The sequence below is a fragment of the Ambystoma mexicanum genome, chromosome 6q (assembly GCF_040938575.1).
Source record: "Ambystoma mexicanum isolate Mex_15411 chromosome 6q, UKY_AmexF1_1, whole genome shotgun sequence".
NCBI classification, from domain to species: Eukaryota; Metazoa; Chordata; class Amphibia; order Caudata; family Ambystomatidae; genus Ambystoma; species Ambystoma mexicanum.
This window is the reverse complement of record NC_090937.1, coordinates 1,633,647,216-1,633,675,066: the sequence shown is the minus strand read 5'-3', so window position 1 is coordinate 1,633,675,066 and position 27,851 is coordinate 1,633,647,216.

The following is a 27,851-nucleotide window of genomic DNA, read 5'->3' as shown; positions in this document are numbered from 1 at the left end:
CATCATGAACTGACCATCAACTACCTGGGAGCACCCAAGGAGTTATCCCCATAGAGTGCGAGTTCAGACACAGCCATGAAAAGGATGAACTACTCAAGAAAGGAAACTCATCATGTACTGACCATCAACTACCGGGGAGCACCCAAGGAGTTATCCCCATAGAGTGCGAGTTCAGACACAGCCATGCAAAAGATGAACTACTCAAGAAAGGAAACTCATCATGAACTGACCATCAACTACCTGGGAGCACCCAAGGAGTTATCCCCATAGAGTGCGAGTTCAGACACAGCCATGAAAAGGATGAACTACTCAAGAAAGGAAACTCATCATGTACTGACCATCAACTACCGGGGAGCACCCAAGGAGTTATCGCCATAGAGTGCGAGTTCAGACACAGCCATGCAAAAGATGAACTACTCAAGAAAGGAAACTCATCATGAACTGACCATCAACTACCTGGGAGCACCCAAGGAGTTATCCCCATAGAGTGCGAGTTCAGACACAGCCATGAAAAGGATGAACTACTCAAGAAAGGAAACTCATCATGTACTGACCATCAACTACCGGGGAGCACCCAAGGAGTTATCGCCATAGAGTGCGAGTTCAGACACTGCCATGCAAAAGATGAACTACTCAAGAAAGGAAACTCATCATGAACTGACCATCAACTACCGAGGAGCACCCAAGGAGTTATCCCCATAGAGTACGAGTTCAGACACAGCCATGCAAAAGATGAACTACTCAAGAAAGGAAACTCATCATGAACTGACCATCAACTACCTGGGAGCACCCAAGGAGTTATCCCCATAGAGTACGAGTTCAGACACAGCCATGAAAAGGATGAACTACTCAAGAAAGGAAACTCATCATGAACTGACCATCAACTACCTGGGAGCACCCAAGGAGTTATCCCCATAGAGTACGAGTTCAGACACAGGGGGGGAAAATCAGTGAATGTCCAAATAAAGAAGGACTCATCAGCAGGAGAGCAGGCAAGGACAGCTACCGGGTCATCAGAGTAAGAGGAAGTGAAGACGTGCGAGTCCTTCCGGGGGCGGGCAGCGGGGATCCTGTAAAGCATCGCGTGCGCGCGGGAGCACCGGCTACTGCACGTGAAGCAATCGCAACCTTTCAGGGAGTGCTGCAGAGAGAGGGTACCATCAAACCCACTGAGATCACAGAGTGCCTGAACCCTGCACCCCTGCTCCAAAAGAACGAAACGAACAAGATCAGGCTATACATTGTGGCCTCAATAGGGAAATTCTAAGGCATAGCACGGATGCTTCATATTATCCAACATATTTTCTTTATTCATTTTACATAGACATAAGAAATAAATGAAAAAAGATAACTACAGTACCCATAAGCCTCCCTCTAACATGTAATACTACATGTATTACATGTATGCCTTTATTATTTATTGTTATTTATCTGTTTCTGCTCTGTTTCGCACTTTCCACCTCTCCCCCTTCCATGCACTTTTCCCCTCCGCCCTCTCCCATGCACTTGCGCTTTCTCAATGTCACTGGGCCTAGTAAGATCGCTGTTTTGTTCGCTCCTGTTCCCCTCCCTTGCCTTGTCGCGCTCTGAAACACTTGTGTGCAAGCGCGATAGAAATAAAATATCAATCAATCAAGACTGGCCAGTCCAGACCTTAGAAGCCACTACATCGTTTCCAGAACATTACAGTCCTACCTCTTTTCTTTCTTCTCCATTACTAAGAAATAAGTTCACTTTCTGCTCCATACGTGTGATGTCAGCTGTGTGATGCCTGGGTGCTCGGGCAGTGTGACTATACTGACCAAGTTAGGTCAATTTAAAGGGCAGGTTGCCATGCGTTCACAATGGTGGCACGCGGGAGTAGTTTGCTGTTTCCTGCCCCCACATTCCTTTTTAAGAAGAGGGTGGCCCAGAGTCCCGTTCTGGGGCCCCCTGCTGACGCCCGTGTTCCAATACCCCGCTTGGAGACACACTAGAGGGAGGAGACGCAGCCAATGGAAATAGACAAGCAGCAAGACCTGCGGTTGGGTCTTCTTGCTCTTCCATTGTCTGCTAGGCCTGACCTTTGGAATGGCCACACTTGCTTTCTCAGTTATCCCCATACTTTGTTGCTAGGACTAAGGCACTGGCCTAGTTTAAGTGCTCCAGACTACCTAAGTCCTAACTTCTAGCAATTAAGCTCATGCTTGTATTTAGATGCAAACGTCAAACGTCAAATATGATTTAATATTTCTTTGCTTTCTTTTCTTTGAATTTGTCATGTGCTTGCAATATTGTTTGCTTTATCCACGCATTTCTTGTCTTTGTATAATATGCTTTGTATTGCTTTGTCATGAACCATGCAATGGCATTACTAAATGTAATGGTCTAAAAAATAGACAAGTCAACAGCAAACTTTATAAAGCTGTGTTATAAATACACATTTGCTTGATAGTACTCATACAGATTGAGTCCACCCTCTAGCAACAGTGCTTGGGGGCATTTAGCAAATCATTTCAAGCTACTTTTGACTCACTTCTAGAAAATAGAATGGACATACTATAAATAATGCATTGTCATGAACTGATCCTGTGGTAAAATACCCTTTTGTTGTATAACTTAAAGTGGCTGTGCACCTTAGCGTGGATCTTGCAGCCCTGATCTCTTCAGCATACAACATGCAGGGAAATCCTTGTAAATCACACATGTGCACGCACATGCTTCTTGATCCTTGTTTGAGTGAAATCAGGACAAGTCTGTGGTCTGTGTTTGGTCCAGGGATCTTTGAGTGGGATCAATGGTCAGTCCACCATTCTGCAGTTGGTCCAGGATTTGATTGTCTGGAGTTTTTGGTGTTTTTACTGTTCTTATGGCTGATGAAATGATGGAGGAGAAAGAGTCTGCAGGTCTCAGAAGATAAGGAAGAGCATGGTATGGAATTCTAAGTCTGCCGGGAACAATTTGTTTTCTTTATCAGTACTTCTCTCTCCTATGTTGTTGACAAGGCACTGGCCTCCAGGTTAGACCTCTTTCTTAGTCTATCTTCCCCACCGTCAGACATTCATTGACCTTAAGGAATCCCAGTACCATGGTATCAAAGAGCCAGGGGTCCTTTGCTGAGAATGGCAATGGGGGTTAAGGCCACCATCTAAGGAAGCCCATATAGAAGGGAAACACCCTGACCAGGTTAAGGACTTCTTCACTGCCCCGTAGCCCCAGGTACCAGGGCGTGAATAGGATATGAGAGAGCTGCTGAAGGCTCTCACAAGGCCCTGAGGCCTTGAAGAGGCTCATAATCAGGCTGGAGAGCCAATGTCCTGGTGGCTGTAGACCCATCGTCACAGGAACCGGAAGTCGGCTCCTTTCCCATTCTGGATACTTTTGAGGCAGAGGAATCAGTTTCTCCGGAGGGCAACATTGATTTGTTCAGCCTAGGTGAGGGGCCGGCTGGTCTCCAGGACACTTTGGGAAGACACATGGGTATCCCGTGACCTGGCTAGTGTGGCTACATGCTTGTCCACTGAGGGAACACCTGCAAAATAATGACTCTGACACCACAGTAATAAAGGCATTTTAATAAATGTGTAGTGTGTTTATTTCTTCGTGCTAAGTGTGTGTGTTTTTGGAAGAATCTATCCAGCCCACCATGGGGCTGGATGGAAGGTTTAAAAAGAAAAGAAAAATACAATAGAAGGGAAATTCCCTGTCCAGGAATGGGCTGCGTGCGGGAGGGAGAGAAAAGAATCCATAAGGATTTAAAAAGAGAAGACAGTTCAAATGGCAGTTGGAGAGAAAGGGGAGAAGACGGAGAAAGACTTTCCTGGGGGGTTGCTGCCCAAGTGGCCCCTCAGGGCCTAAATATCACTAATGGCACCAGGGAGCCTGTGGGGAGCCCCCTCTGGGACTAATCTAAGGGGGCCGAACTGCTTATGTCAGGAGTAGCTCGGCCACTGAGGGGCTGGGCCGATGTCAGCCCGTCCGGGGTACAGACCAGAGTGGCCCAGCAGTATCCTGTGCCCGGGAAGCATGCTAGGTGCTGCCTTGGCCAATAAAGAGAAGCCAAGCGCAGGCCGTGTGTGGTGGGCACGCTAGACCAGGCTGCCCGGGCTGTGCCCCCAAAGGCACGCCTCGTGGACAGCGAGGCGTGCCATTCATTGAAGTTTTCCTGTGCTGCGTATGCCAGAGGCGAAGGAGGGAGTGGTGAAGCCCGCTCCACGCCAGAGGGTGGAGTGGTGAACAAAGTTCCGGGATGGCCTCTGCGGCCATCCTGGGTGAAGAGGAGGAGGTGGAGGAAGTCCCGGGCCACCCAACGTAGTAGCACGGGTGAAGACACGGCCTGTTGCCTGCGTCTAATGATGCATTGATGAGGGGGCTAGCCCGAAGGAGGCGGCAGCATGTCTCAATGATTACAGGTGGCATGCCCTATTGTTTTAGGTTCAAAAGTGGTGGAAATTGAGTTTAAAGGTAGGAGCACCCGTGGAGTGTTGTATGCTGCATACATGGGCATGTCATTGTTTAGTTGGACGTATCAAAAGGAGTTAGGATGCAATGGGTTAAACCAGGAAAGTTTCACCAAAATGCCAGGGGTAGTGGAAGTGACATCACACGACCCTTGACCTCTGATGTAAGTGATGTCATTTGACCGCCTGTGAAGACCTGAACAACCCATACCCTTGTGAAACTTCCAGGGATAGTGGAGAAGACAGCTTATTTCCCTATGAAAAACGCAAGGACGGTGGAGACGAGGCTACATCACCCAAAGAAAACAGAGAAAAGGAACGTACCGCGGCCAGCTCTGAGAAGGGATGGGGGAGCCCACCAAGCCAAGATCCAGTTTTCCGTGGCCAGTGGAGCATGGAAGAACCTTCCTTGGAGGAATGGCAGGGGCAGCCCATGGAGAGGCCAGTTCCTGCCGTGCCCGTGAGGGAGGGGGAGTTTGGACAGGTAACGCCACGGGGCGAACATTGCATCCGCGAGCAGCCGATGGAGTGCCGAGTGGCGGCTCTGTGGCTGTGCGAGCAAGCATGCTGAGGTGCCTTCCAGGGCTCCCTGCATGAGGAAGCGGTCTGCCGGTCGCGGTTGGCGGGAGGCCGCGTGTTGGACACAGACCCCGGAGGGCGGAGGGACGGGGAGGCTCGAGCTGACGGCCGAGCTGCGAACACACTGTGTGGCGGCAGGGCTTCCGACCACGGAGCAGTCGAGGGGAGACCGCAATGCAGTGAGGACGCACACGGTTCTAATGGCCGGCCACAAAGGAGCATAAAACATAAAGATCTTAAAAAAACACGGAAATACAAACCATACTTCCCCTCACTCTATAATTACCGGGGCAACGAGAGGGGGTCACTAGACCCGGCTGCAGGAACACATCAGATGCCATACTCCCAGGACAAAGGGGGCGGGGCTTGGGAGGGTTCTTATGGTCTGTGGCAGGAAGTAGACGCCAATTGGACAGTTAAGTGCTGCCAAAATAAGGAGCCGGAAATTATGACAAGGTGTGCTCATTCTTGTTCTCTTCACAGATCGGATCAGACGTGGAGTCAAGAGCTACAGGAAGCACCTGGGCGTATGAGGACTAAGAAGAAAAGGTTGGAAAGAGGTCCTTACGTTGTGCGCTACAGGAGAAACAGAGAAAACGTTGGTCAACAAGTAGTACTTCAAGAAGGAAATTATTTAGAAAGGACTTTGAGTTATTGACTTGGCTGCCAACCTTATTGAGTCTGAATAAAAGACAAGCCTTAATTTTCACTTTAACACCGGCTGTTTGTCTCATTGTCACATAATTTGGTGGCAGCAGTGGGATCAGAAACACGACATGGAGGCAATTATCAAGGCATTGGCTGACGGACAACAACAACTACAGCAGCTACCACAAGTGCAAGGACATCAGGCCCAAGCAGAACGGCAAGCCCTACAACAGGCCCTACAATTACAAGCTGCCAGCCAGGATGCCCTCAAGAAAGTCACGCAAGCCGTGGTTGCCTTTAGAAGAGCAACACCAGCTCCCTCCAACATCCTACAGAAATATCAACCAGTGGACGATCCAGGATATTTCAGTAAACGTTTTTTTGTTCAAACAGAGGCTTCGGGCTTAAGATTAGGAGCGGTACTCACAAGGCAAAGAAGACAAATTACATCCAGTGGCATTCATCAGCCGAAAGCTACTACCGCATGAAGTTGGTTACTCAACCATTGAAAAAGAGTGTCTAGCAATAAAATGGGCAATCAAAGCTCTCCGGTATTATTTAGTGGGGCGGAAGTTCACAGTCTTCATAGACCATGCCCCTTTACAATGGTTGGCTACCCACAAGGATTCCAACCAACGAGTATTAAGGTGGTTCCTCACTTTACAAGAGTTTTGCTTTGAAACGATTCACAAACCAGCAGCTTTCCAGTTAATACCTGATTACTTGTCTCGGAGCTTGGATCAGCCCGATCGGCTGAATGCTTCGGGGGGTGTATGTGAAGACCTGAACAACCCATACCCTTGTTAAACTTCCAGGGATAGTGGAGAAGACAGCTTATTTCCCTATGAAAAACGCAAGGACGGTGGAGACGAGGCTACATCACCCAAAGAAAACAGAGAAAAGGAACATACCGCGGCCAGCTCGGAGAAGGGATGGGGGAGCCCACCAAGCAAAGACCCAGTTACCGTGGCCAGCGGAGCATGACAGAACCTTCCTTGGAGGAATGGCAGGGACAGTCCATGGAGAGACCAGTCCCGCCCTGCCGGCGAGGGAGGGGGAGTTTGGACGGGGAACGCCGCGGGGCGAACATTGCATCCGCGAGCAGCCGATGCAGTGCCAAGTGGTGGCTCCGGGCCTGTGCGAGCAAGCATGCCGAGGTGCGTTCCAGGGCTTCCGGCACGAGGAAGCGGTCTGCCGGTCACGGTTGGAGGGAGGCTGCGTGTTGGACACAGACCCCGGAGGGCGGAGGGAGGGGGAGGCTCGAGCTGACGGCCGAGCCGCGAACACACTGTGTGGTGGCAGGGCTTCCGGCCGCTGAGAGGTCGAGGGGAGACCGCAATGCAGAGAGGACGCACACAGTTCTAATTGCCAGCCACAAAGGACCATAAAACATAAAGATCTTTAAAAAACACGGAAATACAAACCATACCTCCCCTCACTCTATACTTACCGGGCAACGGGAGGGGGTCACTAGACTCGGCCGCAGGAACACATCAGACGCCATACTCCCAGGAAAAGGGGGGTGGGGCTTGGGAGGGTTCTTATGGTCTGTGGCAGGAAGTAGACGCCAATTGGACAGTTAAGTGCTGCCTATATAAGGAGTCTGAAAGTATGACAAGGTGTGCTCATTCTTGTTCTCTTCACAGATCGGACCAGACGTGGAGTCAGGAGCTACAGGAAGCACCGCGGCGTATGAGGACTAAGAAGAAAAGGTTGGAAAGAGTTCCTTATGTTGTGCCCTACAGGAGAAACAGAGAAAACTTTGGTCAACAAGTAGAACTTCAAGAAGGAAATTATTTAGAAAGGACTTTGAGTTCTTGACTTGGCTGCCAAATTTATTGAGTCTGAATAAAAGACAAGCCTTAATTTTCACTTTAACACCGGCTGTTTGTCTCATTGTCACAACCCCACCCCAAATTGACATCACGGGAAGTGATGGAACACACAACCTTTTACCCCTTGACAAAACAGGAAGTGGTATCACAGAGCATTGTTTCTAAGTACACTACGAACAATAAGGTTACGATATAACTGTAAAGTGATATACATTTATACAAGAATGGATCACCATATGTATCATTAATATCAGTGCGTATACGCCCATATTACCAAATCACTGTGAATGCATGCAGACGTCCAAGGCCCAGACGATAATGATCTGTTATTATACAGCACTTACGCTTAAGCGCTTCATATAGAACAAATATATATTACCCATCCTGTGTTGGTACTCATTTATCAACCTCAGCAGGATGAAAGGCTGAGTTGACCTTGCCGGGAGACGAACATACAACCTGCAGATCACACACACATTGCAGCAGCGAGCACTCAACCCACTGAGCGATCTTAAATACTATAGCTATCAAAAAATTAGCCACTCCAGAAACAAAGAGCCACATGCTGCTGGCCGCAGCCAGGTGCCTCAGTTTAATTAATTATTATTTTATTTTTTGGGGTAGCAAGGTAGACCTCAGGTGTTGCAGGTGCGACCCCTAAACAACGTACCTGTTTTTGGGATCGTTTGTAGTGGTCGGTTGGATGAGATCCTTTTATACCATTAACCCCATAAGTGCTAAGGGCAACCTGAATTCCCATGAGGAATCAATCATTGGAGGCTCCGCCCACTCCCGCAGTTAAGTGTTAAGGAAGTTGAGAATGAAGGTAGCCACCTTTTTACGCTTGCTTTTGTTTGCAAACAGGCTGTTCCCGCCTCCCAATTTCTCTCACACACAATCCCCACATTTTTGGTTTTGCCACTTTTGCTGGTGCTAGCACCACCTAATGGCCAAAGTATTGGTACTGTAAAAGAGAAACAAGAGTTCAAGAACAGTCTATGGCATTGGTATGGCAACTTGCAGAAGCACCAGTTGGGCCTTGTTTTTTCTAGGAGGGCCAGTGCTTCCAACATTTTTGACAGTGCTTTAATTATAATGATTACAATTCTTATTTTATGACTCACTTAATGCCCGGGATTCGAACCTGTGTTGTCTTGCTTCCAGGACACACACTTTACCCCTGAGTTATCCTCACTGCCTGATGAGATCCTCCCTTCTTCATATCTTCTCCACTCTCCCCCTGTATTTCCCGCAGTGGTACGATCCCTCAATACCCTGAAACCGAGCAGCGGACAAGCAATTACACCGGGCAGGGTGAAACCGAGGAGCGGGCAGGTGATTACACCAGGCAGAGTGAAACCGAGGAGCGGACAGGCGATTACACCAGCCAGGGTGAAACCGAGGAGCGGACAGGCAATTACACCAGGCAGGATGAAACCGTGGAGCGGTTAGGTGATTATACCAGGCAGGGTGAAACCGAGCTGCAGACAGGAAATGACACCAGGCAGGGTGAAACCGAGGAGCGGGCAGGCGATTACACCATGCAAGTTGAAACCGAGGAGCGGACAGGCGATTACATCAGGCATGGTGAAACCGAGGAGCGGATAGGCAATTACACCAGGCAGGGTGAAACCGAGCAGCGGACAGGTGATTACACCAGGCAGGGTGAATCCGAGGAGCGGGCAGGCGATTACACCAGGCAGAGTGAAACCAAGGAGCAGGCAGGCGATTACACCATGCAGGGTGAAACCGAGGAGCGGACAGGTGATTACACCGGGCAGGGAAAAACCGAGGTGCTGGCAAGCGATTAGACCGGGCAGGGTAAAACCGAGCAGCGGACAGGCGATTACACCGGGCAGGGTGACACTGAGGAGCGGGCAGGCATTACACCAGGCAGGGTGAAACCGAGGAGCGGGCAGGCGATTACACCAGCCAGGGTGAAACCGAGCAGCGGACAGGTGATTACAATGGGCAGGGTGGCTATTTCACAAACATATGTCCCATTCTGAACGGTGTTTCACTAGTCACAGATGGCACTTTGTTATTAAAATAGTGCACAGCGCAGCTGAAGCGTGAAGCGTGAAGATGCATGCTTAAACACAATACAGGTTATCCGATTAGGCAGAGCGGGTTGTGTCCCGCACTGGTGTGGGCCTCCAGCAGTAGAGCCAGACGTCCTTAGCGGGTCCCGCGAGCAGACCTCGTAATGAGGCGGTAGAGGGTTAACGGGGCCGGCAGCTCTACCAGCGCCGTTAACCCTCTACCTCCAGGGTCGTAATGAGGCCCATAATGTTGCAAGCCAGGATACAAGATGAAGAAGGGAACAGGATGATTCAGGGCCACCATGAGTACAAGATGCAAAGGAAGTTCAGCATGAGAGTTTAGAAAGGGTGACGCACCGTGAATGAATGAAGTCCATAAAAGTCAAATCCAGCATTGGCCACAAGACGGTGATGGAGAAATCAGAATGTATAAAGACAGACGCCTGCAGGAGTAGGCTTGGGGTGATGGGGGGGGGAGGGTAGAAGAATCAAGCAAAACAGGCAACATGTGTGTGCGAGAAGGGGGGGCACAAGGGAACCTCACGGGAGACCAGAGGGATATTGATGGCCCGTGGGGACAGAAGGAGTAAACGCATGTTGGTGCAGGCAGGGACAACCTCAAGCAGGAACCGTGAGCGAGCATTAAACCTGTACATCTGGTTGCAAGCTGTGCTCTGAATTATAATTTCAGTCTGTATAACGGAACCACCCACTTTCATGCAAATGTCTCACGGGAGTAGGTTAGCTGCAGACTGCCACATAAACAGCAATACACCCTCCTCTATTTCTGGGTTTCAAAATGAAACCTCCACATCCTTATGCTAAAAGGTTTTGCGCTGTTTCCTGAACGAATGCCATGAAACATGCGGGACTGGAGCATTGCGCTCCCCTGTGCATATAAAACTGGTGTGAGAAAACATGTGAATCGGGGCTGGTAGTACACAGAGACTTGCCACCCCCTCCTATTCCCCCTGTTGTGAAGCGTCCAGAGTGACCATGGGCCCCTCCCTCTCCCCCTGCACTTTTCCCCTTCCCCCCTCCCCTGCCCTGGCACGATCTCAATGTCACCTGGCCTAGTAGGATCGTTGTCTGTCATATGGTCCTGCCTGAAGGCCGTCTCTTTCTCTGAGGGGCTGGCTGTGCATGCAAACATATACAAGATTTTTATTTAGAGAGGCCCCTAGTGGGTGGGGAAGGGACACTGGGACACTCCTCACCCACTCAGTGACAGACCTGCTGTCTTTAACCAGACGTGTAGTTGCATAGCTGGGTCACACCTGCATGTTATCCAGAGAGCAAAAACACTAGGATGGGTCTTTAAACAGAAAATAATGGAACACAAAAGCAAAGGTAGGGTGGCCTGTGTGTGGCTGTCATTACTCCCACCGCTGACACAAGAGGGGCACGCTGCAGCACAATAACAGTCAGTCCATCTATTTCCTTTCTACCACGGCACTGCTTGCTCTTCTCTCTTGCTCCCCCACCAACCCACACTACCCCTCTCTCTACTGCCATGCACCCTACCCCCTCGCTCCCAACCCCTTCCATCCATCCTAACCCCCCTTTGTTGTCTTAAACCTACCCCCTCTCTTTACCCCACCACACACACTACGCCCCTCTCTACCCCCACTCACCTTACATCCTTTATTTCCACACACGCCCACCCTACCCAATATTCCCCCACTGGCCCACCGTACTTGCTCTCCCTATCCCCTCTCATCCTTCCTCTCAAACTCGCTCTTTATTTCTTAACCTTTCACTCTCACCCTTTCTCTGACATATTTACTCCTGCTCATCATCGTCACCCTCGATCAATGGCTTCCTCCCTTGCTCTATTCCTCTTCTCATTCTCTTGCTCATCATCGTCACCCTCGATCAATGGCTTCCTCCCTTGCTCTATTCCTCTTCTCATTCTCTTGCTCATCATCGTCACCCTCGATCAATGGCTTCCTCCCTTGCTCTATTCCTCTTCTCATTCTCTTGCTCATCATCGTCACCCTCGATCAATGGCTGCCTCCCTTGCTCTATTCCTCTTCTCATTCTCTTGCTCATCATCGTCACCCTCAATCAATGGCTTCCTCCCTTGCTCTTTTCCTCGTCTCATTCTTTTGCTCATAACTGATCCGATAGCACAGTGAGTAGAGTGCTAACATCCCGGCCAGGCCAAACTCAGCCTTTCAGCCACACGCTGCGGGTAATTATAAGCAGTGCTTAGATGTCTGAGGGTTCGTAGTGCTGTATAAATGTGAATTATTAATATTATCATCACTGGCACCCTTGATCAATGGCTTCCTCCCTTGCTCTATTCCTCTTCTCAATTTCTTGTTCATCCTCAGCACCCTCTATCAATGAAATCCCCCTTGCTCTATTCACCTTCTTGATTTCTTGCTCATCATCGGCACCCTCGATCAATGGCTTCTGTTAGGCAGAATCATATGCAGTACCCTTTGGGAACACCACACACAATTAAGACTACAAGTGCAAGTACAAATTCACCTTTGGTACAAGCCTGTAATACACAGTAAAGTGGTAGCGATGTCTGAGCAGCCAGACTTATCTCAAGAGTAAAGTGAGCAGTATCAGAAGTTACACAAAGGACAGCAATTACTATGGTTCAAACAAACCCTGACTGAGTAAAAGAATATACATTTATTTACACATCAGTTGTAAAACAGTTCACTAATATAAAGCAGCAGAATCACACTCTTTACATACTACACAACACCCAATGAGTTCTGGACTAGTTAGGCTCAAAATGAAGAGTGAGCAAAATGGCACTCCAGCAAATTGAAAGGGAGGGAAAGACAAGGTTATACAACATTAAGCAGCACCAACAACTAAGTAGGCAGGGCAATCTAGAAAAGGCTTGCTACAATGAGGATTCAAATCAATAGGCCTGGGCCAATGTTAATGGTACAGAGTCTTTGCAGAGAATCACACAGTTCAGAGTAGTTTGCGGTTAAGTCTTTGCCAAGAGTTTGAAATGAAGTTGGTCGGAAGAAAAGTTATTTAAAAGGGTAGAGAAGGACAAGCCCTCTGATTGGCCAAAGATTTCAAACCCTTTCACCACGGACATACGGAACGAACAACCGGGTTAGAATAGTACCTTAAATGGAGTAGTAGGCTGTAGCTGAGACAGATCTTACTGGCAGATCCTGCATACTACGGTTCCTGAAGCGACTGTCGAACTGACATGAAGTAGGAAGACTGAAGGGTCCTGCACCGCCCAGGGAAGAAACCAGCAGCAGAGCAAAGCAACAAATAAAAGGTGCGCTCCTTAAAACCCAAACAGGGTCCAAGCCTCCTGGATATCTGGTTCACTGCAGAGATGTATAGCAATTTCAACCATGGGGAAGGAAGCCTGGCTTGGTGTTTGGCAAACTAGTTGGTCCCACCAGCTCAAGGGAAGAAGATTCCTTGCAGAACTTCTCTGTCGTCAAAGTTTGGATTCAGACACACAGCAGGGCTTCACCGGGAGGTTCAGTCGTGGTAGTGGTCCTCTTCTTTCAGCTTCTCTTCGGTTCTCTCGATCCAGTGGCGACTCTGCCTTCCTAGTCCCAGAGACCTGCTTTATATGCAGTTTTCCCCCATGCATACATCCTAGCTGTCAATCACACAGCAGGGTGGCTGTCCTGCAGGACAGCCACCTAGCCAATCAAACCAGAGTGTGACTTGGGTTTCCATGGGAACCCTGTGCAGGAGGCCTAAAACCCCTCCCTCACATCCTGTCCCCCAGACTCTCAGGCGCCTGTGCAGAAGCCTGCCAAAGGACGGCAAACAAAGGAACCAAACCTGGTTTGGCATGCAGAGTAAAAAACGAGAAAGACCTTTACAAAAAGAAATGGCGAATAAACCCAGCCGGAACCAAATAAAAGTAAATTGGATCCAGCGGATTTAAGTTCGAGGCTACCGAGATAGCCTAAAACAGTACAAAGGCTCTTTAAATAAACCGCGGTAGGATAAATATGGTAGATACCATTGCCACCAGCCAAATCTTAAAGAAAGTGGAACTAAATAATGTTCCATGAGATGACAGGGGTTTTTGTCCCCCCCAACTTCTGTGGCATGCCTTTTTGCCCCCCCCCATCTTTTGGAGGAGGGCGGGGGGCCACAATCATCAATTATGTCACTCGACAGCGCAAGCCCAGCTAGGGTGCCCAGCAAAGCTTGCGCTGTCTCATTACATAATGCAGAGATGCCTGGCAGCAGCGCTGCAACACATCCAGGGCCGGGATGCCCTGCGTGGCTCAGTCCCTGACCTTGGCTGGCCTGACTCAAAGTCAGAAGCCAGGGTGCTGAACTAGGTGTTGCAGGAGTGTGAGGGGGGCGGCCATAGGGAGGGGGGGTGAGCAATGAAAAGCAATGTGTGGAATTCCACATGGTCTCATTGGCGCCTACCCCTGCCAATTCTACTTTTTTGGTGACATTAGTTTAAGATGGCATTTTAACACACAACAACAAAAATAAAACTGCAGGATCATTCCAGATGCAGGAAACCCCTCTATTAGAGCTCTGTCCAAGCCCTCTGGGGCAATATACATGCAAACTTCCTAATTATTATATGGATTGCACCAACAGAAGTGACTTCACAGAAAAGGACATTGCAAGGCGCATCATCAGTCTGATACATGGAGGCAGCATGGAAGTGACTTTAGAATAAGTTGCCATTATTAAGCAAAGTGACAAATAACTTTGTGGTGCAAAATACCTAAAATGCACTTTTGTTATATGTGGAGAATCTCTATAATCATTAGGCTTTAACAATATAATACCATGATACATTAACATAAGCTTTGAAGTGAACCAGAGTCACTTGCAGAGCTGCAGATAAGGCACAATGTGACAAATGACTTGCTCAGGATCACACATTTGGTTAAATGGTGAAACTGGGATGTGGACAATTTAAGCGACCGCGCACATCTTTCCAGGTTTAGTTGATATAGATATTTATTAAGGTTTTGCTTTACATTTCATGTGCTTTAAATATTTATAGCAATGCCTTGGAAGCAAACCACATTGCATAATAAACTAGCCTTTCATAGTAAACTAACCATACACTATATACATTGTCATAGAAATATGTTGAGCAATGGGAGTATGGCTTTAGTTTTATTCTCCCCGTTCTGCATGCAAAGTCAAAATAGCATCATGTAGATTAAAGTGAGCAAAACAGATCCCCCTTGGGTTTTAAAGCCATAGACATTATTTAATAAAGCCTGCAACATTATGCACCCTTCTCACTTCTGATCACTCCCTCCCATTCACATTTATAAAGGGACACAAGTCCCTGCTAATAGTACCCCCCATCCCTCCCATCAGTGCCTAATGGCTCACATTGTAATGCTCTGTTGATACAGAGCAACGCAAGGACCCTCTGCTGCCCGGAGCTCCTTGGGACATTGTCCTGGCAGCGGCAAACCTCTACCATTCGGAATGGGTAAGGTGTCCTGCTGCCAGGACAATGAGTGTGCACACATTGTCCTGCCAGCGGGACACCTTTGCTGTTGGGCACCCTCTTTGAGGTGCCATCCGGGAGAGGTGTCCCAATGACAAATGTTCCTGTCTGGCTCTTAAAAGAGCCATGGGGGCAGCTTGGCCCCCTGCCTCTCCCGTTCAGTAGTCAACTGCATGGAGCCATTTGAATACAGGAAAACATACCTTAATTGTAATCAGTCAGAATCTTGTAGAAAAAATTCTATCAGCACGTAGACATATAAGGTGCTGTGCAGAACCCAGGTTTTGAGATATATGGCATTTGGAAATTGATACCAAGTATACTTGGTCACCAACTGCACTGCATTAATGGATGGCTTCTGCCTTTGAATGAAAGGGAAAATCAAGGGAATTGTTGACATTCCGGTGAATCTGTTCCTTTGGGCCATGGCTTTATAGTTCAGCTAGGTCAAGTCAATTTAGCCCAAAATTTCAGGGGTCAGGGGTGATAAAGTCTGGTCTGCTCAATGGACCTTGCGCCACTGTTTCCATGTGGCATGGTATATGTACATATAAATGTTGTGTGCACACAATGTATGTCAATGGAGGTGCTGGGTGCATTTGTGTGAGTGAGAGTGTATGCAAGCATTTGTGTCTGAATGAATGATAAATAATGCATTGGGCCTCATTACAAGTGCGGCGGTAAGGGGTTAACGGCGCCGGTAAGGATGCCGGTGCCATTAACCCCTTACTGCTGCATTCCGAGGTGGTAAAACCAGCCGCCCTTAGCAGGAGCCGCTAAAGTACCAGGGAGCTAATAACAGGCCTGTTATTAGCCCCCTCCCCATTCCCATTGAGCCCTATAGGGGCTCAAATGGGAATGGGGATGGGTAAATTGAATGAGGAATTACTGAGTCCTCCAAGGTTGGAATGGCCCAGTAATTCCTCATTCAAGGAACCCGAACCCGAGTTTGGAGGCAGCCATGCCGCAAATAGCGGCATGGCTACCTCAAAACTCGGAATGAGGCCCATTGTTTGTATGTTCTGTTGGAATTAAGTTTGTGAATGTTATGTTGTGTCACTGGGTGCATGGCAGGCTGGCTGAAGATGTGTGGGGGCCCAATTGAATTTTAAAGATACGCCACCAGTCTTATTTTGAAAGTTATAACAGAGCGTTGGCAATGGACTCTTGTGGTGTAGTAGTCTAGTGTTATCCCTCAGTGATTTATGTTGTTTGACTGAGGTACAAAATCACAGCAGAATTGACCGTAATCATTTTAGCTGTGAATACGTTTTTACTTCGATACAAAAAAAAAAAACATCTAACGTGGGTTGGATCTGACGCTGTAGGGTCCCTTTTTCTTCTTTTTTTTAATGGGTCCCCAGCCACCAATGCTGAGGAAGCAGGGGACATCCCGGCAACCGCCAAAGCCAAAAATACCAAACATGGGGAGCGGGGGACATCCCCGCAACCCCAGCCCTTCTTGTTCGGTATCTTTGGCTTCGAACTAATGGTGGTGACCGAATTCAGTTAAATCTACCATTCGACCACATTTTTTAGAACAATTTGACCCAAACGATCCCTAAGAGCCAGCACCCACCGTCCCACCACCCCACCTCTGTCCCCCCCAACATTTTCAGCAAAGTTACTCCACTGACCGAAGCAAAGGGGGGTCAGTTACCACAGGCATGGGGCCATTTCGGGTGCCAATCAGCCCGCCCCAAGGGTTATATTGCAACTATCTCCCGGGTGCCTATGGAGTGTTTAAATTTAAAAAAGGAAAAGAAAACGTACCATTTGTCTCAGGCACAGCGTGGTACGTCACTTGCCCGTTTTGCTTTTGATAACCATGACATCATCAACATGGAAAGTGGACTGGGATAGAGAAGCACGGTGTCAGGTTGTAAGGTAAGATGTCTTCCTTTTTAAACACCCCCTTAGCACCCTTGTGTGATCTAGGTGGGTGCTATGGGTTGAGACGGAAGCTGGGAGGAGCATGACGAGGAACGGGCTCAGGCCAGCAGCATCCAGGCTGCTCGGATCGTGGGCTCATACCAGAGAATACAGCTAAAGTTCTGAACATCCTGATTGGCCAGTGCCCCCTTCCAGGTGCTAATGGCCCCTAATGGTGTTTTGTTGTTTGGCAATATAGGGCCTCATCACGACTTGGGCGGTAACGGTAACGCTATTAGCGCGGGCGGTATTAGCCCTACCGCCGAACTCCCCGGCGCTAATAGCGCCGGATCACGAGTTCGGCGGTAATGTCAATCCCCATTCCCCATTGAGCCCATTCGGGAATGCCCCATTCCCCATTGGGCTCAATGGGGAAATTTTGCGCTAATACCGCCGGCGGATTTCCCGCCGGCGGTAATAGCGCAAATTTTCGACGGATTTCCGCCCAGCTCAGAGCTGGGGAGAAATCCGCCGAAGTCCTGCTTTGGCGGACCCTTAAATCCGGCGGTGATGAGGCCCATAGTGTTGATTCTTACCCATCAGAGGGTTGCCCAGGCTGACAAAATACTATTGTGTCAGAATGATGATGGCATTATTGGTAGCACTGACTACAATCTGTCCTTTTATTAAAAGGAGACCTAGTTTAATTTTGACCCGGAAGTTCCAGACTCAGACCGCATGCTGCCTTTCCTCCAGCCAGGTCTTAGCTAGACCTAGAAAATTGTCCAGCCACAAGAAAGGTGCATCTGGAGGCCACGCCCTGTTGTTCGCAGTGCACAGCTTTTCCTGACTGTGGATAGTTGTCAGCACGTGTGCCGCATGCCAAATCCCACAGAACTGGGACCAGAAGAATGGCGTGTACCTGCTCCTATCACCCCTGTGGGCGGTGCTTCAAAGTGATGAGATTGCCACAGTAGAAAGCCTGCTTTTTCTGCTCACCACGCAGAATAACTCGCGCTTGTTTTTTGTTTTCCTTTTAGTGTGAGACGGTAGAGAACAGATGTTGGGTGGATTAAGTCAGCCTGACGGGGGAGTTATTGCATGAGGCGATAAGCCACTGGTCGCCGATCACAAACTAATTAGACGATATTATGAAGACAATGCGGGGAAGACATCCTACGAGACGTGTGAGTACACTCTGTGCCAGCGATTAGAAAAGTGGGCAGACCTCTCGCCTCTTCCTCCCTCAGATCTCTCTTCTGCGCTGGTTCCGTCTTAATACTCAAATGGTAGCTTCCCACATAACTCTCCATCTCCTTAAACACAATCCACCTGATTAGTGCATAGTAGACCCCCGTTGTGCCCATCCACACACCATTCAGACATGGGTGACTAGCAGGGTCCTGGCCACCCTTATATAACGTGCATAATAGCACCCCCAATTTTTCCCAAACTCGGTCTGCGGTCCTTCCGAGGGTGTTCAACCAACAGTGTGTGGAGACCATAATTGTGATGAAAGCCCCTTTACAAATGACAGATGCATGAATGACTTCACCACCAAAGCGGCTAGGTACGGATAATGCACCACTCCGGTGGACAGTAGCCGCCGGCATGGCTACCCGCACACATCAGAATACAGCAAGGTCTATGACAAAATGTGGTTGTGCTGGTCACATAACTTACACCAGACTATGGGCTTCATCACGAGTCTGGCGGTAACGCTTAAATGCGGCGGTAGCGCTATTACCGCCTCATTTAAGGGTCTGCAAGATCATGGCTTCGGCGGATTTCCCCCCAGCTCTGAGCTGAGGGGAAATATGCGGCAAAATTGCCAATTTTTGCCGCGATTACCGCCGGCTGGAAATCCGCCGGAGGTAATAGCGCAAATTTTCCCCATTGGGTCCAATGGGGAATGAGGAATTCCCAAATGGGCCCAATGGGGAATGGACAATAACCCTTCTGCCAAACCCGTGATCCGGAGCTAATAGCGCCGGGGGGTTTGGCGGTAGGGCTATTAGCGCCGGCCACCGCCCAACTCGTGATGAGGCCCAATGCCTCAACACATCAGACATCATTATACGGCGCAGACCTATGAAAACTCAGGCATGCCGAACACATAGCGAGTTTCTTGCACTCACGCCATCCCTTGACTCCTCTCCTCAGCACCCATCCAAACGCCTGACCTTCATGGGTTGCTCTAGACCGGAGCCTGGCCAGCCTCGCTAAGCCTTATTTGCCCAAATGCACGCACACATTTTGAACTTACTCCGTGACCTCTAACATTCTGGACTTGGGTCCCTGAGGCCGTTCCCACCACAAACACATTGAGACTATAATAATAGTAAAAGGTGCTATGTAAGTGACAAGTACAATACAATGTGTCTCACACATTGTGTCTAACTCTGTCCCTCCCTTTGTGTTTATTGAAGGTTGGGGTGTCGTTTCAACAAGGAATGACTCACATAGGAGACGGGGGCAGGTCCGGGATCGGCAGACGGGCAACATGGTCCATGTAATAGACATGGCAGGGACACTTTATATATGTTGAGCGACCAAGATGTATGTAGGTGCTCTTTATAATGCTGCACAATAAAAGGCGTAGAGCGCGGGAGAGTGAGGATCGACATGTTTGTCGGTGGTCCTCATTTGTTGTGAAGCGTTCCTTGAAGGTCGGGGTCTCTTGATATTTCCTGAATCACAGGAGGGAGGGAGCCTGAACTTAGCATGGAGGCTGTGCCAGAACATGGCAGTATAGCAGGAGAATACTTATTTGCTGTCTTCTTCTTCTTGTGCTTCTTGAATTGGAGTCTGGAAACATCTTGGCTCTTGGTGTCCATTTGACCTCCGGAGATGCTGACCTTTTCAGCGAAGAATAATGATGTCTTAGGGCCTCATTACACGGTAGGCGGTGAGCCCATGCCGGTAAAATACCGGCACCGCCTTGGCGGAAAGGGGATTTACCGCCCCATCCCAAGGTTGGAGGGGCGGTAAATCCCCCTTCCGCCATTGCCCTTCCCCATTCCCATTTCTGCCCCATAGGGCTCTATGGGAATGGGGATGGCGCTAATTACAGCACCGCAATTTTGCGGTGCCGTAATTAGCTCCGAGGTTCCTTAGCGGGTTGGTTTTTAACGCCTGCAAAAAGCAGGGCGTTAAAGCTCCAACCCGCTAAAGGGACCTCGTAGTAAGGCGGCAGGGATTTACCGGTACCGGTATTTTACCGGTACCGGTAAATCCCTACCGCCTACCGTGTAATGAGGCCCTTAGACATTAGAGCTTTATAGGTGATCCTGCTGTCTTGAAGTGATGTGAGGTTGGAGGGGATTTTGATTGATTGATTGATTTGGTATTTATAATGGGCCTATACACAAGTGTTTCAAGGCGCATTTAGGCAAGGGAAGGAGAATCAGGACATGGCAAGACAAACCATCCTACTAGGACTTGTGACATTTGGATCGTGCAAGTGCTTTAGGGAGAAGTTCAGGGGTAAGGGTATGGGGGAAGTGCATTCAGGGCAGCAGGGCTCTGAGTTAAGTACTAAGAAAGCAAGGGGGTACATGGGTGCAGTCCCAGTCTGGCAGTGAGGAGTGGGCTAGGAGGGACAGCAGGAGGACTGAGTAATGAGGGGCCTGCTGCCCTGTAAGACTCTGAGAGCTCCAAGCAGCCAGTCAAGGCAGAGCAGCAGGGTAGATCAGCAGAGGAGAGGGATCGAGAAAGAAGAGGAGAAAAGGAAGGTCTCTAGGCCCCTGCAGAGGAGAAAGATCCACCCCCCACTCTCTGTTTGGATAAGCATTTGACCCGCAGAGAGTTAGAAGTAGACGAGTGAAGGGCTCTAGACGGTAGGTATTTAGGAAGAGAGAGTTGGATGAAGTGAGGACCACAGCCCAAGAAAGCCTTGTGGATGATTTAGAGGGTCTTGAACTTGATCCTTGCTGCAACTGGGAACCAATGGGGAGATTTCAGAGCTGCAGAGATATGGCCCCTGGGCTTGAGGCCAAGGATCAGTCTCACAATCCTGCTCTGGATTATCTGAAAGGGGCAAAGAGCCAAATTAGGAAGATTAAGAAAGAGGCTGTTGCAGTAGTCCAGCATTGCAGAGAACCAGAGCACTGGAGACAGTGAGCCTCTGGGGAAAGGTGAAGAACGGGAGACTACCCTGAGGTGGTGCAGCTGGAAGTGGGCCTTCTTGGCAAGGTCTGTGATGTGAGGAGAGAAGGAGAGAGTAGAGTTGAAGATGACAACAAGGTTTTTTCAGGTGTCCCAATGAGAAGAATCTCTGTCTGACTGGCATTAAGGCGCACCATGCCTGAGTAACGGACAAACAGAAATGAGTGAGAAGGGGCAGGAGGCCCAGAGTAGCCAGAAAGAGAGCTGTGTATCATCCACATAAAACTGAAAGTTAGAGGAGAAGGTGGAGTCAGGTGGGCCAAAGGGGCCAGATAGACATTGAAGAGCCAGGGTGAGAGGATAGAACCCTGGGGGACACCACATGTGAAGAGAGAGGCAGTAGAGAAAAAAGAGCCAAGTTGGACCGAGGAGGGTCGGTCCAAGAGGAAGGATATCAACAAAGCCAGAGCCTGATATAGGATGTGTGAACCCCTCCCCCCTCAGCTGAATGTAGATAACTGTTAGGAAAGATTTCTTAATTGTAGGTAATTTTCCTTCTATGTGGCAACCCCTAAACATTTTGCTGTTGTTTTCACCCTGGTCTAGACTTTTCCAGAGAAGCACAGCCTTCCGCTGAACTCCTCTGGGCTTTCGCTCCATTCTTACGGGGACACTGACATGCCCTTAAGACAGTCAGTACCGGGAAAAGTTGTTTTCCGTAGTTCTTTTCTCATGTTGCAGCTTTCACGCAACATGACACAAGAGGGCACTGTAAGCTAAGTTACTGCTCTCTTGGGTCTAAGTTACTGCTCTCTTGGGTCTCTAGTCACTCTACAGGCCCTAGACACTCTCTTTGGATTGTTAACAAACGGTGCAAGTGAATCACGGACAGGACTGGTGGCAGCAATCGTTTCTTTGTGTTTTGAGCTCCTTTTGGCTGTTTAAGCGCTTAGCCCAAAATGGTGGCCTGACTTCCAAAATTGCCAGACCACGAGGCTCTTTGTCCTGCCCGCTGACCGTCTTGCTCCCTTCACCTTCCCCAGGTTGAGCCGACCCCGGGCCTTCCTTATTTGGGCATGTACTTTCCCGCGAAACACAGATGCTTTCGCAGGCTTCTACAGGCCTTGTGTGTGCCTCCAGGATGTGGGCTGGGATGTCTGGTCCCAATACACATCCTGGGTGCCAGAGAGTCTAGTGTGTCTTTAATGTCTGGGACCACTGTGGTCCGTGATAGGTCCACGTATGATGTGAGTGTTTTGTGAGCAGATCTCCCATTGGGTCCTCTCGGTTTTGGCGCGAAGGTAACTCTGGATAAGAGGAGGTTGGAAACACCACTACCATGTCGATCTCATGAGTTCTCACGAACGACGGATACAGGAGCCAAGTATCCTGCAACTAAGAGGCTGAAGCGAGGAATCGCTGGTGACCCACTGAAGGACTGCTCCTCTGCACTGCTGTCGCCCTGTGAAACCATTCTGCCTCTGATCGAACGAGAAGCCTGTACTGGTACTTCGACCCTTTGGGATAGTGGGAACAACTATTCTCGGCATCTTCATCATCTCCTGCACGTAAGCCTTCGGAAGCGTCTCTGGGCCATCCAGTGGACTGACCAGCTTACCCAGGAGTCTTGCTCTGTCACCGCCATCAGGTTGCTGCTGTATTCCGAGTCCTTGACACTCTCACACGATTCGTACACTTGGCATTCCCAGGTCTGAAGTGAAAAGTGTACATTGGGCTGAAATGCACACAGCCGCTTCATTGCCCTGCTGTGGTAACAATCTGTGTGGGTTCACTGCGTTTGGGACATCCTCAACTCTAACTTCTGCTGCCGCGGAATCTACACGACGCCGAGACATTGCCTGCTCGTATCTGAACCTGCCAGCACTGAAACTGATGCGGAGAAGCCTGGTTCTGCCTACATCGGGGACCGGTGAGTAGCAACACTAGGGACTGGTCACCCTCCTGCAGTAGCCCGTAGCTTTTCCTCGCTGTATTAAACGGCACACCTTTTTCGCACTCGCGCTCTGCTTCTGCCCGCAAGTGGAGGCCGCGCTTGAGTAGCGGAGATCTGTTCGTCCTCCTTTGTTCACCGCTCTGAACTGCCTGACTTCCTTGAAGAGACTCCCCTTGGCCTGTTTGAACCAGCGTGTGCAGGTACTTTTGAGCACAAGGCTCCACTCTTCCTAGGTCTCGGACTTCCTTCTAGTTAGGTGGCCTCTGTAAGTGAACTGGGTCTAACGATTCCTGGCACTGCCTGTTTTCCTCCCCATCTAGGTGGTCTGCATATTTCGTGCTTCTAACTCTTTAGACCCTTCGGTAATTGTATATATATTGTATCTGATTGTGATGTGTTGATTTACTTGAGTTTTATCGTGATTCTTTACTATGGTCAATGTTACGAAAGCCTTGTAATAATTGTGTCTATGGCCCTCATTACAGCCCAGGCGTTAAGGGGTTAACGGCACCCATAAAAGGTGGCGGTGCTGTTAAACCCCTAACGCCTGATTACGAGGTCCCTTTGTGGTTTGGAGAATTTAATGCCTGCTTTTTGCAGGTGTTAAAAACCAACCCGCAAAGGGACCTTGGTGCTGAGTACGGTGCCGCAATTTACGGCACCGTACTTAGCGCCTTTCCAATTCCCATTGAGCCCTATGGGGCAAAAATGGGAATGGGGAAGGGCCATGGCGGCATGGGGAATTACCGCCCCGCCAACCTTGGAATGGGGCGGTAATTCCCCATTCTGCCATGGATGAGTCGGTAAGTTACCGGCATGGACCATGGTGCTATTAGTAATGAGGGCCTATATTTTTAATGTAACACCTGATTGGAGTAATTTGTAAGTGTCCTTGCTTTGTGTGCTCATTACGGGCTTTCAGTCTCCCTCACCCCTCTTGAGACCTAGTCTTGACCGCCACCATCACTACCCTGATTGGTCTGGCTTGTCCAGAGGTTACCCTGTTCTAAGAAACTAGGCTGGCCTTCTGAACCTCTGCCCCTCCAGGACAGAGTTCAGAAATCCATCTTAACAATAACATGATAGGCAGATAAAATAGTTCCATCAATGAAGAAATCAGGATTAGATTGCCTTTATTAAAAGTAAGAAGTGCACATGGGGCTGGGCATATTTGGGTCAGGATGGCCCAGGAATAAAGGGTGCTTTAAATATCACACACATACCATAAGTGCACGAGGATACTAACTGAGAGATGCTTATTTAAATGAAAAATATACCTCCCTGAAGAAAGGTAAAGTGTCATAGACATATATATTTCAAAATGGATACTCAAGTTCAAAATGGTTTACCATCATGAGCCAAGTGGGGAGGACTAGAAACCATGCCAAGAATTTTCAGATAAGCAACAGAGGCTGATGCATTTGGAGACAGTATTTGGCAGCATCTAGCAGTGAGATAATGAGGTTTGTTAGGTTGAAAATGCAAATTGGCAAAAAAAGCAGACAAGATTGAGATAAGACCAGATAATTAATAGAAGCTTAGATACATGTATCTATGTTCTTATGGAACAGGGCACGCGTGTCATACAAACTATTCTGAGAGACCAGCTGTATTATTTTGGCAACCATGAAATAGAGCATACATATTTTTCCAACAGTATAACACACAAACTAACTTGGCAGGACCTCAGCAATCAGATAAGTATTAGATATCAGTGGGTGAAAATGTTCTTGGCAGGAGTTGAGCACTGTCATAGTTATGTCTAGCCAAGTTTAAAATAGGCATATCAGTTTCAATTGTCAAAGAACATTGTGAATGCCAGATATTCTAATGTGGACTTGTTGTACACATGCGATAAGTTATCCAATGATACTGAAGGAATATATATTTTTCTGACTAAAGTGGCCTATCAGAAGCATACCCTGTACAAGGTGTTCATTTGCATGAAAGTGTTACGTAATCTTAAAAGTCTATACAAATGGTTTGGAGGAAAAAATGCCTTTGAGTGTGTTCTGTTATTCCAGCAATAAATACATGTTTTACAGCTCGCGGGTGTCAGATTTTGTAACGCTCACCTGGTATCCACGGGGATGTCACTCAGCCTGTTCTGACCTCTTACGACCTTGAACCCTTCCCTGGAGGCTATTCGACTGGAGACTGGGCCTGAAACACATGATTGTTAGAGTTTAACTTCCTTTTGTCTCTGTGTGCTTGAACCCCTTCTTCCCCGGGGTCCAACCATTTCCTTTGATCCACAGCTCACCTTGTTTTATTGGATAGTGTACTATCTGTCCTGCCTGCAGCACAGGGGTGCTTTGATTGATGCAGGCTCGTTGCTGCCTAGTTACTTCACTGGCAAGAGTCCGATAGGTAAGTATAATGAGTCTTTTGAACAGTTCTCTAACTTCGTTCCTTTCCTTCCTTAGATGATTGCCGGCGTCCGGGGATGGCGACGTGCTGCTGAGATGAGTAGCGCTGAAGGTGAGTGAGAGCGTGATGCACGATGCACCCCTTTCGTGTTTGCATTGAACTGAGTTATTTTTCTGTGTCTTTTAGGTGCCGCAATGTTTTCAGCATGGATGCCAGTTATGAAGAACAAATGCGGTGGGTAAGCACGGTATGTGGTGCCTCTAGATGTTTCCACGCTAACCTGGAGTGTCTTTTCCCTCTTGCAGATGGATGAGAGGTTCCGGAGACAGAGTTCCCCCAGAGCGGCTGGGATTCAGATAAGCGTATGAAGCTCGTACAGTATTTAAAAATAAGTGAAGATTTGCAGAATGCTTACTAATGCCTTTTTTCTGTTCTTTTCCCTTTTCCTTAGGAAGCGGCGTGCCGGGATGGGAATGACACCGCTGAAGATGCCCGCAGAACAGAAGGAGCGATGACTGATGGGCAGAAGCGCCGCAAGGTAAGGCTGTTCATAACGGTGTTCTTGTTCTTGCAGGAGCTGAGTGCTGAAGAAAGATGCAGGCCTACTGGAGACCGATCCGAACACAGTGAGTGTCACGCTGCAGGTGCAGAAAACACAAAGCATGTTTCTCAGCCTGGTTGTGGCTGAAATAGTCTCTGGGTATCCCAGGTGCCTCTGGGCTGAACCACACCCAAAAGACTAGACCGTACATGCATTTCTGGGAACCGAAATATGTGGGGGCATCCATATTGTCCCCATCAATGCACTACAAGTCCAATCCCCAATGTTATCCTATGGGAGTGAGTGAGTCTGGTGCCACAAGTGTCAAGTCTGACTCCAAGTGGGTCTTTGGAGGGATGGAGAGGCCCTTGAGGGCCATGTAGGTGATTGTCGCCTGGCTCCAGCCTGACATCTTGGAGGGCTGGGGACATGAGGGGCAGGAATCATGACAGATTTTTAATGTTTCTGTCTGAAGGATAATGATTTGTGAATGCCTGATGCTTGATGGGAAGCATAACCCCCTGTTCACCACTGTTCTCGCAGAGTCGATTAATCAGGGTGGCGCGATTGACCGGGTCAAAAGCAGAGGAAAGGTCAAGGAGGATGAGGGTAGATGGATATCTGGAATAAAGGTTAGAGAGCAGATCTTCACTGGTGTTCAGAAGAACAATTTTCATGCCTCTGGCTGCTCTGAAGCCAGACTGATAGTTATGGAGACAACCAACAGATTCAGTGTGAAGTGTTTGCTTGAAGATGGGCAGCTTCTCCAAGAGTTTGCCCAGGAGGAGGGATCGGCAGAAGGCTTTTTTAGGAGAGGGTGCACACGGGAGTGCTTGAGAAGAGAGGGGAAAGATACAGCGGCAAAGGAATGATTACAGAAATCAGCCAAGGCTGGAGCGAGGGAAACAATGATGTCCTTAATGGTTCTGGAGGAGTAGGGGAGCACCTGTTTGGATGACACTTTCATAGATCGGACTTGTTGAGAAACATCATCAGGTGTTATGGGCGAGAGGGAGGAAGAGGAGAGGGGGCCTGTGAGAGATAGAGGGAGAAAGATGAGGAGCAGAGGAAAGTGCAAACAGGATGACCTGGCTTTTAGTAGTGAAATGTAAAGCCAGAGCCTTGAAGAGGGGCCGTGAGGGTAAAGGAGAGGTGGAGACTGCAGTAGGATTTGCCATCTCCTTGCAGATTGTGAAAAGTTTGGCCATGTTGTTAGTTGCCATAGAGATGCAGGCTTGAGAATGGACCCTCTCCTTAGAGAAGATGGAGAGTCTGTATTACCTTTGGAGCAGGTGTCAGGCCAGTTTGTCAGAGGATGCGCCCAAAGCCCTCCACTTCCCCTCAGCTACTCTGCACTTGGGTTTCAGAGTGGCCAGGTCAGAGTCTTGGAGGCCGGTTTCAGACAGATCCTCATTACAGGTGCAGGTGCAAGGATATCCAGAGTTTTGGAGATAGAAACATGAAGGTTAGGTAGTGCTGAGTCAGAGTGGGAATCGGCCCAAGAGGTAGGAGGGGGAGAGACAGTGGAGGCAAACGTGGCCACTGACACTCACTTCATAGGTCGAATGACCGCAAAGGAAGGTGGCAGTACTGGGGGCGGGGAGGTTTACTAGCGGGACAGGAAGTTTCAAGCGAGAGGAAAGAAGAAACATATCAGTCCAAGAGAGTGGAGAAGTGAGAGGGTTGGAGAGAGGGATGTCTGAAGAGATGAGAACATCCAATGTGTGTTTGGCTGAGTATGTCAGACCAGAGGGTAGAATATAGAAGGAGAGAGAGTCGCATAGGTTGTGGAAAAGCCCTGGGGAGGGGTCATGGGAGTCCGGGTGTATGTTGAAAGCCCTGAGAAGGAGAAGCTTAGAGGTAGAGACAAGGAGAGAAGCAGTGAGGTCAGCCCATTCAGAGAGGAAGAGGGCAACCTGGCCAGGTGGCCTGTAGATGCTGCCAAAGTCAGGAAGAGGCCATGAGATATAGATAGCCTGCAGACCAGGCCTTCAAAGGAGGAGTATGCC